The following is a 14709-nucleotide window of genomic DNA, read 5'->3' on the forward strand; positions in this document are numbered from 1 at the left end:
CAAAGTTCATGTACCACATAAATTTTTATTATCACCGGAGAGACAGTAAAAGCTAAATTTGATCAAATCACATAATTAAATGTTACTGAATAAGCCAGCTGACTGGGTTAATAATATGGTCACTGTAATAAAACCAAATAAGCTTAGGATTTATACAGATCCAAAAGATTTTGAATAAGGCCATTAAACTTGAGTGCTACTTTATACCAACAGTTGTGGGAGTCATGAGTAGACTTCAAAAGGCAGGAGTATTTTCAGTGTTGGATGCCAGCCAAGTGTTTGGCAGCTCCAACCTAATAGAGAGAGTAAAAGTTTACATCTTCAACTTCCCTTTTGGTAGAGATATGTTAAAGGGAATTTCAATGAATGTTAAAGGAAATCCTTTTGGGATTTCCTCAGCATCTGAGATGTAACAAAAATACAATGTCCCACAGCTTTGAGGAGCTGGATGAGGTTGAAGTACTTGTTGATATGTTGATTTGGGGTGAAAATGATCAACACCACAGTTGGGGACTGTATCTTGTTCTGTGGCATGGTAAAGAAAAGAGCCACAAATTTAACAGGAGCAATTGCTGTGTGGGCCTGGGTGAGGTCAGCTATGTAGGAGACAGACTCAGTACAAGTTTGTTGCCCAGTGATTTAAGCTTTCAAAACATAGACTAATGCACAACTGAACTGTTTATTAGTTTAAAAAAGAAATTCTAACTATTGTTTGGCTCTGAATAGTTTCATGACTATGTTTATGGGCAGAAATAGGTGGAGGCAGAACTAGAAATTAATGGAGATATCCCATCTCCTAGAACTGGAAGGGACCTTGAAAGGTCATCAAGTCCAGCCCCCTGCCTTCACTAGTAGGACCAAGTACTGATTTTGCCCCAAATCCCCAAGTGGCCCCCTCAAGGATTGAACTCACAACCCTGGGTTTAGCAGGCCAATGCTCAAACCACTGAGCTATCCCTCCCTCTAAATCTAGATCTTTAAATGCTGGAAACCATATTAAAGGAAACCATTGTGCGAAGCACTTCCTCAACTTCAGAAAATGCTCATGAAATTGCAACAGTGGGGCTAATTATATGTAAAATGCAGACTACATAGTGAAGGCAAGAAGCTGCAGAATGGGGAGTTAGAAATAAATATGACTCACGTACTACCCATTACCAAAGCAACATTTGACATTCTCAAATGAAAAACTCAAACTGACATAGGCTACTTCATTCACTGCACAACACCATGTCATGCAAGATCCCTGGGGAAGGGATCTCCTTATGTCTGTGGAGGACCGAGACAGCTGCCCCTCTGCAGGGTTCCATTGCTTTTGCCTGGCTCATGTGAAAGAGGGCAGTAACATTTTCCATGGCACTGTCCAGTGACCATCACTGGGACTTGGATGGGTGCTCCTCCATCCGTGCTCTGTGGGGTTCTGGCTCTCTGAGCATTTGTGTTCAGGTCAGGGGCCTGGTCATATGGAAACAGAGTCAGATGTTGCTAGACTAAAGCTATATTAAATCCAATGTTCTGTCAGTGGCTACTGTTGCATAGCCACAGGAAGACCCAACACATAGTTAAGAGCTCTATAATAAATCCGGGGAAAGCCAGATGATAGGGAAGTTTTGTTTAATAATATGTGCCTTGTTCCAGGGAGTTCTCTTTTCATGGCTGTTTAATTATTAAATAGCTTTTTCTAAAGGAAAGGATTAATTGAAGAGATGATTGTTACTGAATTATTTAGGGTAACAGCAATTTCTCACTCTCTGTGGCATCCCAGTAGGGCTGTGTTTAATAGAGGTACTTTGAATCTGATGTCAACTGCAGTATTAAATAAAGAGGCTAATCATCATACCAGAGGTTTCCAACACTCAATTAAACATGTTTAAAAAAGGAGAGAGGCTTTCTGTTACCTTTATTCAGGAGTCTGGAGACACGCCACAGTATGAGTAACTTCACAACTCTGGGAAATTAGGTCAGCCAAATTTATATTGCGTCCTTTAACTCACACAAAAGACAAATGGGAATCTTTGTTAACCTAAATCCACAGACCATCATTTCTGCTCCATGGGGATGCTTTGTGCTTCTCTCTGGAACCTTTATTAGGAATTAGAATTACCATTTTTAAAGCCCTCCAAGAAGAACCAGTGTTGTTTCCTTTAGATTTATTTAAAAATCGGGATCTGTACACCTTCATATTCTGACGCTCTGATCTGGATCTAAACTTTGCTGCTGTCTCTATGTTAGGTCAAACCAAAACCCGGGATCCAAAGACTTTCAAATTTGGGAGAAGTTCAGGTGCAAATCTGACCTTCGTGGCTTGTGTGATGGCTACCCTCTTGGCCAGCAAAACAGGGATTGAACTGGAGATCTCCAAAGCTAAAATCATGTACTGCTACAGCTGAGCTGAAGGCTCAAGGCTTTGTACTTGGGGGCAGTAACTCCTATCCTCTGTGGATTGGAAGAACACACTCATCTGTGGGTTACACTTTCACCCATCTCCTTTTGTGAAAAAAGATGATAATGAACGAGACACCTTGTACAGCATTTCTAGACAGAGCTTAAAAACAGTGTTTTTACTGCACATTGTTTTGTGTCAAAGTTGTGCATCTTTGTAGCTGTCACTCTATTTTGTGGTGTAGTAGACCAATGGAATCTCTGCCAATATGCCTGTCTGTTACAACCAAAAGCATATGTATTTCTCTTTAGTCTGTCAGACAGAATATATTTCACCAAATCCAGATGTCTCACAGAAAAATGAAGCAGTGAAACAAAAACAGGACACTTAATAATTTTTAGAGATTTGTTTCTTTTCAGGAAGATGGCTTGCTAAGAATCTTTGGAGGGAATAGTTGCCCCCTATATTCTGCTGATGCCTCTAGAATATCCTAAAATTCTTTAAAATACTTGAATAACTGCTAAAACCTTTTAGAATTTTTCATAATGTTCCAACAAGTTTTTGGAGATGTTATATTATTCCTTTTGCACTTGCTATCATGGCTGTAAAATTGCTTCTTTCTCATTCTAGACCAGGGGTGGCTCCAGGCACCAGCACACCAGCGTGTGCCTGGGGCGGCAAGCCGCAGGGGGGCAGCCTGCCGGTCGCTGTGAGGGCGGCAGTGAGGCTGCCTTCGGCGGCATGCTTGCGGGAGGTCCGCCGGTCCCACGGTTTCGGCGGCAATTTGGTGGCGGGTATGCTGAAGGCGCGGGACCGGGGGGCCTCCTGCAGGCATGCCGCCGAATCTGCGTTACCAGCGGACCTCCCGCGGGCATGCCGCCGAAAGCCGCCTGACTGCCGTGCTTGGGGCGGCAAAATACATAGAGCTGACTTGATTAGATTAGACTAATCCAAAATGGTGCAATTCAAGGAGCTCACACAACAGGAGGAGTGGTTCATGAAGCAACACAGAACTCTTGTATAAAGATACTCCTTTTCTTCCAAAAATGGTTGGGAAGAATAATCTGCATTATGATTGTGACCTATTGACTGAAATAATAGCTAGTTTGTCTGAAAATACAAAAACTCTCTCTCACTCTAATGAAGACAGGTGATTTTAGGCTAGTTTTATTTATCTTTTTATTGTACACCATCACATGGGATGGAATGATAGATGGCTGTGAATGAACATAGTGGCTTTGAAATCCTTTGTGATTTTGAAATACTGGGAATATATGTAATTTTCGTGTATAACTCTGATAAGATACACACAAATGGGCAGCTAAAGAATAGCCCATTATTAATAATGTGCACCAGTCAATAGCCCTTCTGAGGGGATACATTTTTCTATTTACCCTGCTGAGGAAAAACAGGAAGTCTTTATTTCTGTTACAAATATTTAAATAAAATGAAAATAAAAAAACAACAGCAAAACAAAAAAAAACCCCACTCTATTTTTCTGATATAGTTTTTGGGTCTTTGGTATAGTCAGATATGCTTTAAAAATGAACACTTTCAAGGTATGCACTACATAAAATAAAGAGTTTTGTAGAAAATTTAGTTTGGCAACTGCTATTTTATTTGTTGGTTCAGACTGTGCAAAAGGAAGGATATATATGGCAACAAGAGACCTACTTTCTAATCACAGTCTGTCAAATTAGGGGCTGTCTGAAATACTGGCTGCTTTAGTTTGCTGGTATTTCTTTATTAGAAGAAAAAAGATAAAAGGGCAGAAGGTCAAGATTACTTGTCAATATCAGCAAGCATTGAGGCCAGTTTAATGACTATATTCCGCATAGTAGCACTTTCCCTGATCATTATAATCCCAGAGGTGAAACAGAAACAGTAGTGTTCTGTATCTGCATGAACTATGTAGACAGTGCATGACGAAAGCTCTGTCTACTTGGTCTCTGGTGGGTTCTGGAGCAGAGGTTGCAAGCTCCTGACATTTACACAAAAATGGCTGTAGTGTCATAAAAGTTCACAGGATGGTATAATATATATCTGCTATTACATTAAAAGGTTCTATTTTTGCACATCATATACACATAGAGGAATTAAGCAGTAAAAAACCCCATGAAATCTGATAAAAATGAGCTCCTAATGAGCTTTAAGATATCAGTGTGAACTGGGGGTGAGGGGTGGGGGGAGAAAGAGCACTTCTCAGAGGACAACTTCTTTGATTGCCTAAAATGCACTGTATAGGACACATTCACTGGTACTGTATGAGCCAAATCTTGAGATTCTCACTTATACGTAGGCAAAAATTTGATTGATTTCATTTAAAAGTTTGATTTGAACAAAGGCTTCGGGCTCGATCCACAAAGGTAGTTAGGTGTCCAGGTCCAAGATGTAGGTGCTACTGAGATCTGCAAAACCCCAACTCAGCTGCTACCTTACTCTATAGGCATCTGAAGTCCCTAAGCACCTAAGTTTCTGCCTACCGACATGTGCAAAACTGCCCCAGACCTGACACCACGAAGCAGTGTGGCACCTGATGTATGCTTAAGCAAAGATGGGATTCTCAAACTGTGTTTTCCAACCTATGTGATTCCATAGTGTTCTCAGATCACACTTAACCCGCACAAAAGACAAGCCACACAGATGGGTAGCGATCAATAGCCCAGTGGTTATAGGACACTCAGCAGGGATGAGGGAGACCAAGTTGAATCCCTGCCCTAGAGCAGGGACTTGAACCAAGGCAGGTTTCTCTCTATATCTCCTGTTGGAGCTGATTCATTTTGTATAAATGATTAACTATTCATGGGGCCAGTAAGAGCCTACAGCCCACTGGTTTGGTTACTCTACTGCCAGGTGAAGACTTGGTTCCAGTCCCTGTTCCAATGAATATTTAATTATTTGTACAAGGTGGAACAGCTTCAATAGGAGAGATTAGGAGCACTCAACTGTGACATGGGAGACCAAATAGGCAGAGCAGAGATTGAAAACAGGTTTCCCACAGCCCCAGTTGGTACCCTAACCACTGAACCATTGGCTATAAAGGGGTGAGAGTCTCTCTGGTTCTTCATGAGGAAGGACTGACCTGACGAGCCTTAGGTGCCTAACTCTAGGAGAGGGTTCATAGCTGTGAATCTACATCAGAGATAACTGGAGGACAAAGGCAATCAACTAAGTATCAGAGGGGTAGCCGTGTTAGTCTGGATCTGTAAAAAGCGACAAAGAGTCCAGTGGCACCGTATAGACTAACAGACGTATTGGAGCATAAGCTTTCGTGGGTGAATACCCACTTCGTCAGACCCGTCTATAGTCTATAAGGTGCCACAGGACTCTTTGTCGCCTTGTCCTCCAGTTAGGCACTTAGTTACCTTTTTAGGGGTAGGGCTTAGGGGATGCTCCTCTGTTTAGCATTTTTCTATTGGCTAGTTTAGGTGGCTTCCTGCTCAGCTTGCCGGCTTCTGAGAGTCCCATTTTTAGACCTCTCTCTATGCCAGGGATCGTCAATCTGCGGCACGTGTGCCAAAGGTGGCATGCGAGCTGATTTTTAGTGGCACTCTGCTGCCAGACGGGGTCCCAGCTGCCGGCCCCACTCAGCCCGCTGCCGGCCTGGATGGACAGAACCCTGGGTCAGCAGTGGGCTGAGTGGGGCCGGCAGCCCAGACTGGCAACGGGTCTGGGGTTCCGTCTGCTGCCCCCGCTGCCGGTCTGGGGTTCGGTCCGCCGGCCCCTGTAAAATGTATTACTGGCACGTGAAATCATTTATTTACTGTAATTTAAGAAGACTTGGCACACCACTTCTCAAAGGTTGCCGACCCCTGCTCTATGCATTGAATAGGGAGCCTGGGTGCCTGAGGTCTGCACATTCCACTTGGTAGCAGGACACCTCAAAGTTAAACATTGCTCACCTAAGTCTCTTCTATGGATCTATCCCTTGAAGATTTGGCCCCATATTGGAGCTAATGATTCTCCGGAAAGGGATTGTGGCATACTAGCAGGTGATGCACTTCTTGCTCAGGGAGAGATTTTCAGTGAGTCAAGCAAGCATATAAGTGCTATGGTGGTGGGTGTGGTAGAGGAGTCTAAATAATATAGTTAGAATAAACAAAATCATTTACCTATGTTCATGGAAGAAAATGTCATAAATACAGGTCACCTTTTCTGCTTGTACTCTGTCCAGTCTGAGATTTCTCCCAGACCATGGCAGTGAAATCTCCTGGAGTTCTCTCTCTGTCAGGTCCTAGCACTGAACTTTCCAGGACCCAGTCATAGGATTTTCTAAAACTCCACCTGGGGAGTCTGCTTGCACTAATGGTCAGCTGGAACCTTACTTTGGGGATCTTCAGGCTTACAAGTGAAGGTATTCAGCTTGCAAGTGTACGTCTAAGTGAGTGGCAGAGATTTGTAAAAGTTGTTGACTTTGAATTGAAAGTGATGTGAAAGTCCAAATGCTATGACAATGTAACCAGTTTGTTACCTCATACTCCTTAGAGATGGACAGCTCAGTGCTGCTGGTGTGTTTTGCTCTGAAGCTCAATAACTTTAATTTTATTTCAACACTAAATGACTCAGGCAAATTATATATTTTGCATCCAGTCTACATGCTTGATTACTGGTGGGAATTTAGATTTTGTCAAGCTTTCATCAGGCACTGGCTATTAGATCCAAATTACTTGGCAGCTTTAAAAAACACCTTTTATGTTCCAAAGAATTAATCCAAATGAACACTGCCAAAGTGTGATCGGGTGTTCACCTCTCACCAGCCCTGAAGGAGCTAAGATGATGCAGTTAGGGCTAATTAACCTTATAGGCTGCACCTGGGGGAGAGTCTGGTTTGACTAAAAATGCCTAGTGGCTGTTAAAGTCTAGTTGGGGGAGAAACTGACTAAGGTATAAAGCCAGGAAGTTTGCAGCAGAAAGGGTTTGCAGTGTGGAAGCTGGCAGCCTTTCTCTGGGCTTAGAGAGGGAAAAGGAGGAAACCCGGGGGAGGGAAGAAAAGCCCTAGAATCCTGTCTCTAGAGAATAGTTTACCCAGAAGCATGGAGGAGACAGCCTGTGGGAGGCAGAGTAGGGAGCAATGAGGTTAGAGATTGTTCTGCTGATTATATAGTCCCTAGGCTGTAATCTGGAATAATGGGTGGGCCTGGATTCCCCTACCAGACACTGGGGAAGAGGTACAGGATTGTGGGAGATGCTAACTGGACATCTGGTCCACAGGGATTTTGATACTCCAGGAGGAGTATACTGTGGCCGACTCAGAAAGCTGAGTCACAAAGAGAGAGCACCCTGAATCCTAGAGAGTGAGAGGTGCTGCAGGGTAAACAAGCATCTGAAGGAGGCACTAGACTAGACAAGAGCTGATCCCCAGACCCAGTCACAATGGGGTGTCCCCAGTAGTGTGTGGACCACGTTAGAAAATAACAGAATGAAGAGGTTCCCTACCTGGAATGGGAATTCTATGAAAAATCTACATGCCGTAGGCCTATAAACTTTAACAAACGATTTTCCAAAAATTGCTCCTTTCTCCCCCTCCAGGGAAATCCAGACTCTCTTGCTTCTCTGAAGGAGCATATCAAAGGAGATGTCATTTCCACATGAGATTAATTATGGATCAATGTGAGATTCTAAATTTTCTTTCTTTAGAATCCTATTCTATTCCCCAAATGGGACCTGACCCTACACTATTGAAGTCTACGGGAGATATTTTGTTTATTTCAACGGGAGCAGGATTGGGATCATGTTGTGCGGGCATTCTTGCAATAAAATCAAATACATGGTTCAATTTGGGACAAGGATCTGCCATTTCCATTGCTTTGTTGATTACCCCAACCTTATTGCTCCATTACTGCTTGTCAGCTTCAGGGTTCAATATTGTAAGTAAATTGAGTGGCCACAATGAAGTGCAGGGTGGTGCTGTAACTATCAAGGAATACCAAGAAGTGGTTGGAAATGTACATGAGTTGCCTTGAGTTTGAAATGCTGTTGACCATGAAGACACCAAAGAAACAATCTGAATCTAAACAAATTTGAACTAGGGTTTTCTCTTGGAAAGTGATGTAAGGTGAAACCAAAGATTGTACTTATGTCTTTAACCAATGTCAGATAATTGACAGTGATGGTTATCCAGTCATCCTGAAGCTTATCCTCATTAAGATTGGCAGCTTCATCTTTAGACACTGAGGTGTTTCTCTGCATACTGTCAGGATAATCTTGCCTGTAGACAACATATGCTATTGTTAACCTAGTTTTTTATTGGGCAGGATATCAGGGATAAAGAAAAAGTAACAAATACATTTATCTCCTGCTTTGCTAATAAGCTATTTTTTATGTTTAAACTAATCTGATTTACTTTTTCCAAATCAAACTCATGCAACAATACATTTTAAACAAAATAATATTAAACTGAATGATTAATCATAAAGCAAGAAAAATGTTGTCAGGACAGTCTGACACATTTATTAAACATTAAAAACATAAATGCCAATACACTACAGAAAAACATAATCAAGCAAAAAATTCATCCTCAGAAAAAACTAAATCAAACTGTTTTAAAGTACTTGCTCAGTTTTAAATAGCCAACAGTTAATTCTCTCTGGATTGTTTCTCATATTAGGGTTTTATGATGTCATTCATATTATCCTGTCTTTGTCAGATTTTCAGGAAGTCATCAGGATTTTTTGAAAGGCTGCTAGGCATAATTTATTTGGAAGATTTTTGTGTTTTGGATATAAAGGTGTTATTTGGGTTTTTAATGAAGCTGGAAATAGACATTTTCACATGAACACCACGGCACTCAAATAAATTAGTCTTTTGTGTTTTATGTTTCTCAAAGATTTAATACATCGGAAGCCATTTACAGGTCAAAACAATATGAAATCTACTCTCCTTGTGGTATTGTTACAATTCAGGAACTGAAATACAGTGAAAAGACCAGATAACACTTTATTGTCCCCATAAATGGTCCCCCTAAGATATTAAAGACTGTGAAAGACCTAAGTGTAAATACTAGATCTCACCGACATCTCGATGCTCCATCTCTGTAATCAGATGGAGCCTGCACTTGTGCAGAGTAGAGCTGGGTGAGAAATGGTTTTGCTGTCCCATGAAAGTTTGTGAGATTTCCAAATCAGGCAGAGCAGGGACTTGAATCTCTGGCTTCCAGCCAAAACAAACAGAAGGGGGAAGGCTGAAAAATTGCAACATCACCAGGAAGAGACATGCTTATGTGACTGGGGACTCCCGGCTAAGAAGAACAGACACACCTGTCTCTAGGGCTGATCCAGAGGACAGAAGAGTGTGCTGCCTGCTGGGAGCTGAGATACAGGATGTGAACTTGAGGCTGAAGAGGATCCTAACGGGAGCAGGAAAGAATCCATTGATTATCCTTTATGTGGAAACAAATGATACTGTGAGAGTCTCACTGGGCTGCATCAAGGAAGACTATGCCAGGCATGGGAAGACACTTAAAGAAAAGGGGCTCAGGTAATCATCAGTGGGATTCTACCTGTCCCTAAAGGAGCATGGCAAAGGTTCGACAAGTTTATGATGATCAACAAATGGCTCAGGCAATGGTGCTATAAGGTGTGGTTTGGGATGTTCGATTACTGGGAGGCATTGATGGACAGAGGACTTTTCTCATGGGATGAACTCCAACTGAGTAGGGAGGGAAATAAGACTTATGGGATGGAGATTGGCATAACTGATTTAAAAAGCTTTAAATTAGGAATTTGCAGGAGATGGATGGGAGATGCTCATGTAATCTCCATGCCTGATTCTAATATTGAGCAGGAGGAAAGTCAAGCAGGAGGATATAGCAGTTGAGAAGGGAACAACAGAGGATAGGAAAATGGACAAGAGGAAAGATAGTGCTAATACTAATAACAGTAACAGTCAAGCAGGCAATACTGGAAGTAAATGACTGTTCCTAATTGGGCGAGGAATCTGGGAGAAGCCAAGCACAAACAACTAAAATTTCTTTATGCCAATGCAAGAAGCCTGGGTAACAAAATGGATGAGCTAAAATTACTGGTGCAGGAAGTGAAACCAGATTTTATAGCGATAATGGAAACATGGTGTAATCATGACTGGAATACAGGTATTGAAGGGTCTGTGTTGTTCAGCAAAGACAGAAATACAGGAAAGGTGTGGGAGTAGCATTGTATATTAATGATGAGGTAGACTGTAAAGAAATTAGAAGTGATGGACTGAATAAAATGGAATCTGTTTGGGGAAGAAAGGTACAGCGGCTACCCTGGGATAGTGCTTGGGATCTGCTACAAAATATAGATTGAAGGACAAGTGCTATGAATAATGGTAGGGCCCAGATATTCCTTGATGTGAGAGCTGACAGATTTCTTCACCAAATAGTCACTGAACCAACAAGAGGTGATTCCATTTTAGATTTAGTATTGGTAAGTAGCAAGGACATCATAGAACAGCTGGTTGTAGAGGAGCTATTTAAGTTAAAGGTCATTGTTGGCATGAGAACAAATGGATATAAACTGGCTATCAATAACTTCAGACTTGAAAGTAGACAAAGGTTTATAACCTTCAGAGGAGTGAAGTTATGGAACAGTCTTCAAGGAGAGTAGATGGGGCAAAAACCCTGACTTTTTTCAAGACTGAGCTTGATAAGTTTATGGAGAGGATGGTGTGATGAGATTGCCAGCACTGGCACATGGCCCATCTGAGACTGCTATTAGCATATATCTCCAGTGGCTAGTGATGGGACACTAGCTAGTGAGGGCTCTAAGTTACTACAAAGAATTCTTTCCCAAGTGTCTGGCTGGTGGGACTCACCCATGTGCTCAGGGTCTAACTGATTGCCATATTTGGGTCAGGAAGGAATTTTTATCCAGGTCAAACAGGCAGAGACCCTGGGGTTTTTCGCCTTTCTCTGCAGGATGGGGCACAGGTCATTTGCTGGTCTGAACTATTGTAAATGGTGGATTCTCTGTAACTTGAAATCTTTAAATTAAGATTTGAGGACTTCAGTAACTCTGTGAGAGGTTAGGGCTCTATTACTGGAGTGGGTGGGTGAGGTTCTGTGGCCTGCGAAGTGCAGGAGATCAGACTAGATGATCATGATGGTCTCTCTTCTGGCCTTAAAGTCTATGAGTCTCCCACAGCTCAGCAGAGTTCCTTAGCCAGTGGGCTACTGGCTATTCTGCTAGTAGTGGCAGGGGTGAGAGAGGTGTCTCTTGCTACAGATTTGATCACATATTATATCCTGGGCCAGATAATTTTTTCCTGATGAAAGGTACATTCCTACAAAAACCTGTGGCTTTGAATCAGCACTTTCTGTTGAAAAGTTCTCAACCAGCTGTAACACAGCATCCTATTGAAGGTAAGGGGACTCCACATCACGGCTGCTACTCTGAAACCTCTCAAGAAGTCCTGTCAGTCGTATGCCTTCAAGAGGTGGCGCAGCATTAGCACCATTAATGGGAAAGGATGTTGGGAAAAGTATCATGAGTTTTCTTTCTTAATTTGGTGACAGAAAATATCTTTGCCAGCTACTCAGTGTTGCTCTGGCAGCCTTTCTGAAGAGTCCTCACTTATTCACCTTAAACAAGATTGAAAAATATTCAGTGGGTGACTCTGAAAGTGAAATATTACACAAAAGAAATAAATAGTGGCTGACCCAGAGGTGGTAACATTCAATTTATCTGCTATGTGGGAGACCTGGTTTTAAAGGTGAGAAAAAACAAAACAAAACAAACACCAAACCAAACCAGGGCTTTTCCCCTTTTGTGTATTTCTTTTTATGATGTATTTAAAAAAAGCCTGAAAGTTTTTCTTTCTTTCTTTCTTTTTCTCCCTCTTGCTTATTGTTTTAGGAATTCAGGTCCTATCTAGCCCCAAAGATACTCGAATGATTAGAGAACAAGGGAAAGGTTAACACCACAAGAATGAAGAGGGAGCAGGGATTTTTAGTTTGGTTAATGTAGTGAGGGGGTGTAGGGAGGGTCTCCCTCCCTGACAGACACCCATGCCCGCCCTGCTGGAAGCAGAGGGGCGGGACAGGAACCGTAACTATAAAAGGCAGGCCCTCCAGTTCAGTTTGAGCAGAGCTGCCAGAGGAGCAGAACATCTCCCTCCTCCCCTGCTGCGGAGAGCTAATCCCCCCTAGACTGCTGTATTGCTCTACCTGACTGTAGGCCAGAGCCATTACCGGACAATATTACTGCCCCGCCCTGATTGAGGGCCCTGGGTGGACATATAGACTGCCTACTGCTCTGCCTGGCTGCAGGCCAGAGCCGTTAACTGATTATGCTCCCACTTGATTGTGTGGCACCTATAGACTTATTGCTACCCTGCATGACTGTAGGCCAGAAGCACTGACTGTGTGCTGCCCTGCTGTGGCTGAGAGCTGGGGCTCACAGACTAAATTGTTGCCTGGCCTGGCCTGCAGGCTTGGACCAATTAATCATTAACTGTCAGCTAAGTGGGGAGAAAAGAGGTCCTCCCCCCTGCCCTCTTTTCTCCCCACCCCCCAACAGGGTGGCTCTAGGAGCATTGCAGTGAGAGAGCGTGGTCTCCCTCCCTGAGGGCCGGGGAGAGGACCGCCAATGCCTTACAGTTAATTTATCTTTGTTGTTGTTTTTTTATTTATGTATTCAGTGAATAATTAAACTTTTGGATACAGAGGAGTCTTTGTTAAAGATCCAATGCCCTCACCCCTTCTTTTAAAGTGCAGAAGTTCACAATAAACATCCTAGATAGCTCCCAGAGAGCCTCCAACCAAATCAGGGAAGACTGGGCTTTATAGTACTGATTTTTTTTTTTATTTTTTTTTTTTTTTACGGTAACACAAATCGTAGAGAAACCTATTCAGGCCTTCTTTGTCACAGCATAAAAAATAGACAAGGTCATGAGTTCAATTTAAAAAGAAATCTGTTGCAGGTCACCTTTAAGAGTGACTTTAAGGCATCTGCTTCCAAGGCCAGTGCAAATCTCCAGGGATCTCTCTCGAAACTGTCTTTACCAATCATCTTGAACAAGCTAAGAAAAGCTCACACATGTGCCCTCTCTGTTGGAAAGAAAATGCAAAGTATTTCACTTAGGAAGGAACAATCAGTTGCACACATACGAAATGGGAAATGACTGCCTAGGAAGGAGTACTGCAGAAAGGGATCTAGGGGTCATAGTGGATCACAAGCTAAATATGAGTCAACAGTGTAACACTGTAGCAAAAAAAGCAAACATCATTCTGGGATGTATTAGCAGGAGTGTTGCAAGCAAGACTGAGAAGTAATTCTTCTGGTATCATCCACACTGATTAGGCATCAACTGGAGTATTGTGTCCAGTTCAGGAAAGATGTGGACAGATTGGAGAAAGTCCAGAGAAGAGCAACAAAAATGATTAAAAGTCTAGAAAACATGACCTATGAAGGAAGATTGAAAAAAATTGGGTTTGTTTATTCTGGAGAAGAGAAGACTGAGAGGGGACATAACAGTTTTCAAATACATAAAAGATTGTTGCAAGGAGGAGGGAGAAAAATTCTTTTCCGTAACCTCTGAGGATTGGACAAGAAGCATTGGGATTAAATTCCACAAGAACAGTTTAGATTGGACATTAGGAAAAACTTCCTAACTGTCAGGGTGGTTAAGCACTAGAATAAATTGCCTAGGGAGGCTGTGGGGTCTCCATCACTGGAGATTTTTAAGAGCAGGTTAGACAAACATCTGTCTGGGATGGTCTAGGTAATACTTAGCCCTGGTCTACACTACGAGTTTAGGTTGACTTTAGCAGGGTTAAATCGAATTAAGCCTGGACATGTCCACACGACGAAGCCCTTTCTTTCGACTTAAAGGGCCCTTTAAACCGGTTTTTTTACTCCACCTCCGACGAGGGATTAGCGCTAAAATTGGCCTTTGCGGGTCGGATTTGTGGTAGTGTGGATGGAATTTGACGTTATTGGCCTCCGGGAGCTATCCCACAGTGCTTCATTGTGACCACTCTGGACAGCACTCTCAACTCAGATGCACTGACCAGGTAGACAGGAAAAGCCCCACGAACTTTTGAATTTCATTTCCTGTTTGCCCAGCATGGAGAGCACAGGTGACCACAGCGGGAGGGGGAAGCAAATGAATACAGAACAAATCTGGTCCATCTATTTTTTACATCTTAAGCTGGCAGCAGACGGTGCAGCATGACTGATGGCCCTCGGCATCTTCTGGGTGCGTGGCAGAAGATACTGTACTATGACTGCTAGCCATCATCGTCAAGACGGTTCAATAGGACTGCCGGCAGGACTGAGTCTCCAGGAGACAAAGCATGTCTGCCCAGGTGCCTATGATTGAACTGGAGTACGACAACGACGGATACC

This window comes from Trachemys scripta, chromosome 3 (genome assembly GCF_013100865.1).
Source record: "Trachemys scripta elegans isolate TJP31775 chromosome 3, CAS_Tse_1.0, whole genome shotgun sequence".
Classification (NCBI taxonomy): domain Eukaryota; kingdom Metazoa; phylum Chordata; order Testudines; family Emydidae; genus Trachemys; species Trachemys scripta.